The sequence below is a fragment of the Vitis riparia genome, chromosome 11 (assembly GCF_004353265.1).
Source record: "Vitis riparia cultivar Riparia Gloire de Montpellier isolate 1030 chromosome 11, EGFV_Vit.rip_1.0, whole genome shotgun sequence".
Classification (NCBI taxonomy): domain Eukaryota; kingdom Viridiplantae; phylum Streptophyta; class Magnoliopsida; order Vitales; family Vitaceae; genus Vitis; species Vitis riparia.
In genome coordinates this window covers 10,665,162-10,670,560 of record NC_048441.1, presented here as the reverse complement: position 1 = coordinate 10,670,560, position 5,399 = coordinate 10,665,162, and the positions used below count along the sequence as shown (strand labels likewise).

Sequence of the window (5,399 nt, the reverse complement as noted above, 5' to 3'; positions counted from 1 at the left end):
CATTAGTATTATCTTTTTATTTTAAAAAATAAAAATATATATAAAAAAAGAGGAAATTAAAAATGGAAGGGATATATTGGCATAATAATAGACTTTTATTTCTATATTTTTAATTTTTTTTTATTTTCCTAATTTAATTTAAATTTTATATTTAATAATTGAAAAGGTTCAATCTTACATTTTCTATAGTTTAAATCTATTTTTATTTTTTTATTATTAATATAACAATTCATTGTTCATAATGTTGTTGAAAGTAATTAACAAAACTTTTATTAATATTTAATGCTAATAATAACATTTTTAAAATATAATTATTTTTCATATATTTTAAAATTTTTCATATGATATAAGTTCTTATTATATGAAATAATAAGAAACAATTGATATTTATTATAAATATAGGTTTTTAGAATTTTAAAAATTAATATTTTGATTTAAAATTATGTTTTAGAAACAATTTAAAGTTACAAATTAAAATAGACTTTTCAAATCTTGATTTTGTTATTATTAGTTAGATTACTTTATTATTTTTATCATTTTAAAAAAGAAATGCTTTGAAAAACAAATTGCTAAACAGAAAACCAAAGAAAGAAACATATATAACACAAGTAGAATGCATCATAGATGATACAACCAACTCACAACCTTTTTTTTTCGTTTCCAACTCTTTAGTAAAGGTAGCATTGCACCTCTAACTCCATAAGGATATTTTCAGCATTATGATAAAACCGTATCTTGAGCTTAAAAACATAATTTTCCCCGTTTATAATAGTATCATTATTTAATAATAAAATAGATCATTTATCATTTTATTAAAATATTAATATTCATATGTTACTAAAACCTATTTATTTTTAGTTTATATGTAATATCAAAACTTTTTTCTTTTTAATAACAAAAAAAAAAAAAGAAATGAATTCAGTTGATATTTATTATGAATTATAATTTTTTTACAAAATAAAAATAGAAAATTTGTTTTGAAAAACAAGTCAAATTTATTTATTAATTAAAACATTTTTTTTGAGAGGAGTTGTTAAAAACAACTAGCAAAATGTCATTATTTTTAGGGAAAAAATGAAAAAGAAAACTAGATTTTGTTCCTTAAATTAAAACCAAATTTTAGAAAATATGACTAAACAAATCCTTCGTTTCTTGATGATTTTTATTTTTATTTTTTAAAATATTTCTCTTATTATTTTACTTTTCATCATTTGTTTATCACCTTGATAAGTAGTTGTAGTTGAATTACAAAATATTTAAAAAAAAAATTCCCCCTTTTTCTTTCCAATAGTCAATAGCCAACTTATTCAAATGTCAACAACCAATCTCGTCACTATTAATCATGTCATTTTTATCTATTAAATGAAACAAAAATACAACCCTAAGATTGATTTCATTAATACATGAGGAAGACAAAAATCCCGGTGTTATCTTTCTCGGAAGACAGCGTGTTATTGCTACCACATTTCCATGGTCCAAGTAAATTGAGGTTTGACTCATTCGATCGGGGTTGGTAAAACAACCTTAATTTTGTTTTTTAGCTAGCTGTCTTCCTAGGAACTTCCTAATAAACTAGAATGTCGTAACTTTGGTTCTCTTCCGAGGAACTTCGACCTAATAAACTCCCAAGTCCTTTAAGTTGCACTCTCTTCCTAAACACAAGTTTGAATAAATGCATGGCAAATGGTGGTTCAATTACGTGGTTGTGAAGTCAAGAGTTATGTCTTTCCTGCCGTTGGAGTTGCTCCATTTTCTGGATTTGAAGTCAAGAGTTATGTCTTTCCTGCCGTTGGAGTTGCTCCATTTTCTGGATTTGAAGTCAAGAGTTATGACTTTCCAACCCATGGGGTTGCTCCATTTTCTGGATTTTGCAAATATATATATATATATATATATATATAGATATAGTATTTTTTTTTAAAAAAAATCAATGTGATGGTTGAAAAAATATTTACAAATTTACTTGACAGGAGTCAGATAGATTCAATTGAAATATTGGATTTTGAAGGTTTTTATTTTTTAGTTTTTTTATTAAAAAAAAAACTTTAAATTTTAAGTATTAAAATTATTTTTTCAAGAAACAATTTCAATATATATGTATGTTATTAAATTTGTAATTTTAATAAACAATTTTAAAGTAAATTTATTTAAAATTATTTCTTTAAAAAATAATTTCAAATTTTAATATTTAAACTATAGTTGTTTCTTAAAAGACGCAACATGTTATTGATGATGTGTTAAAAAGTATCCCATATTCAAAAATGGTTTTTGAACCACCATATATTAAAAAATATTATATTTTTTTTCCTCAAAATCCCCTCCATCTCCTGCATAAGTAATTTTCTCCTATTTGGTTGTATTATAAAAAATAACTAATAAAATAAAATATAATTAAATTAATTAGAAATTTTCTCGGAAGACAGCATGTTATTGCCACCAAATTTCCATGGCCCAAGTATATTTGAGAATAGATTGTCAACGGTCAAATTTTTAAAAATACTGTATTTTTTTTTCCCCCCAAATCCCCTCCATTTCGTGTATAAATGTCTCTACATCAAGCTAAACTCCTCAACCATTCTTCCAATTCTATGATCATGACCCAACTCATGGCTTCCTTGTTCATCCTTGTTCTAGCTCTTCTCTACAATTCACATGTTTGGGGTTCCCCTTTGGTTGGAGGAGAGACACAAGAAAGAAACGAAGCAGTGGCTCTTCTAAGGTGGAAAGCCAACCTTGATAACGAAAGCCAAACCTTCCTGTCTTCTTGGTTTGGAAGCAGCCCTTGCAACAATTGGGTTGGGATTGCTTGTTGGAAGCCGAAGCCCGGAAGCGTCACGCACTTAAACCTTAGCGGTTTTGGTTTGAGAGGTACACTCCAAAATCTCAGTTTCCCATCAATCTCCAACCTCCTTAGTTTCAATCTTTATAACAACTCATTCTATGGAACCATTCCCACCCATGTTGGTAAACTTTCCAAACTCACCTACCTTGATTTGTCCTTCAATCATCTGGTAGGATCAATTCCTGCTTCCATAGGAAACTTGGGAAACTTGACTGCTTTGTACCTTCACCATAACCAACTCTCTGGTTCCATTCCTTCAGAAATTGGACTCTTAAAATCCCTTATCATTGTTGATCTTTCAGATAATAATCTCAATGGTACAATCCCTCCTTCCATAGGAAACTTGATCAACTTGGCCACCCTATCCCTTTCTGGTAACAAACTTTTCGGGTCCGTCCCTTGGGAAATTGGACAGCTAAGATCTCTTACCAGTCTAAGTTTGTCGAATAATAGTTTCACGGGTCCAATCCCTTCTTCCCTGGGAAACTTAGTCAATTTAACCGTTTTGTGCTTCCTTAATAACAAATTTTCTGGCCCCATTCCTTCAAAAATGAATAATCTTATTCATTTGAAAGCTTTGCAATTGGGTGAGAATAAATTCAGTGGCCATTTGCCGCAACAAATATGCCTTGGTGGAGCTCTTGAAAATTTTACAGCTCATAACAATAATTTCACTGGCCCTATCCCAAAGAGCTTGAGAAACTGCTCCACACTTTTCAGAGTTAGGCTTCAAAGCAACCAACTTACAGGAAATATATCAGAGGATCTTGGTATATATCCAAACTTAAATTATATTGATTTAAGTTACAACAATTTGTATGGTGAGCTTTCTTATAAATGGGGACTATGCAAAAACTTGACATTCTTGAAAATCTCCAACAATAATATTTTTGGTACAATTCCTCCTGAGCTTGGAATGCATCTCGATTACATATGTACTTATCTTCAAATGGTCTACACGGGGACATTCCAAAGAATTGGGTAGCTTGACATTATTGTTTGATTTGGCTCTGAGTAACAACAAACTTTCAGGCAACCTTCCTTTGGAAATGGGAATGCTATCTGATCTTCAACATCTTAACTTGGCATCAAACAACTTAAGTGGCTCAATTCCTAAACAACTGGGAGAGTGTTGGAAATTATTGCACTTGAATTTGAGCAAGAATAATTTTGAAGAAAGCATTCCATCTGAGATCGGCAATATGATCTCTCTTGGAAGTCTCGATCTTAGTGAAAATATGCTTACAGGAGAAATACCACAGCAGCTTGGCAAATTGCAGAACCTAGAAATATTGAACCTCTCTCATAATGGACTCTCTGGTTCTATACCATCCACATTCAAGGATATGCTGGGCCTTAGTTCTGTTGATATATCTTACAACCAATTAGAGGGTCCTCTTCCCAACATCAAAGCCTTTCGAGAGGCTTCGTTTGAGGCACTTAGAAACAATAGTGGTTTGTGTGGAACTGCTGCTGTTCTGATGGCCTGTATCTCCTCTATAGAGAACAAAGCTAGTGAGAAGGACCATAAAATTGTGATTTTGATCATAATCCTTATCTCGAGCATTCTATTTCTTCTCTTCGTTTTCGTGGGACTTTATTTTCTTCTTTGTCGAAGGGTGAGGTTCAGAAAACAAAGTCAAGAGAGACTTCTTGTGAAGATCTATTTGCAATATGGGGCCATGATGGAGAGATGTTGTATGAAGACATCATCAAGGTAACTTCGGAGTTCAATTCGAAATATTGCATTGGTGGGGGAGGATATGGAACAGTTTATAAGGCCGAGCTACCAACTGGTAGAGTTGTTGCTGTGAAAAAGTTTCATCCACAACAAGATGGGGGGATGGCTGATTTGAAAGCTTTTACTGCTGAGATTCGTGCTTTAACAGAAATGAGACATCGCAACATTGTGAAACTCTACGGGTTTTGTTCACATGCAGAACACACATTTTTAATTTATGAGTTCATGGAAAAGGGAAGCCTAAGACACATTCTAAGCAATGAGGAAGAAGCATTGGAATTGGACTGGAGCATGAGGCTGAATATTGTGAAAGGTGTCGCGGAGGCATTATCTTACATGCATCACGATTGCTCACCCCCTATAATTCATAGGGATATTTCCAGTAGCAATGTTTTACTGGATTCTGAATACGAAGGTCATGTATCGGACTTTGGCACAGCAAGGCTTTTAAAGCCTGACTCCTCCAATTGGACCTCATTTGCAGGCACCTTTGGGTACACTGCTCCAGGTGAGTTTTCTTTGCACCTTTCTTCTTTCATAGTTGCACCAGCACAGATGATCCAAAGCTGATTACTATTTTATACATTTGAGTTGGCAGCATATTATAGATTTAGTTTTTCATTAAAACATTATAGACTGGCAAATCTGCTTAGAATTTGCTGAAACTAGCTACCGTCCCTTCTTCCCTGACCTGCAACTTTGAGGTCAAGACATGGCAATTTAATATCCTTTTGGTTTCCATTTTTGTTTGTTAATTTTTTTGAGGGCAATTTATTTGATTCTTAGCTATTAAATTCTAGGTTCCTTAAAGTTCCA

General features: G+C 31.8%; 1 pseudogene; it reads left to right on the top strand.

The window, feature by feature from the left end:
* The first annotated feature begins 2,594 nt into the window (after positions 1–2,594).
* Positions 2,595–5,399, top strand: part of LOC117924751 — an 18,924-nt pseudogene continuing 16,119 nt past the window's right edge.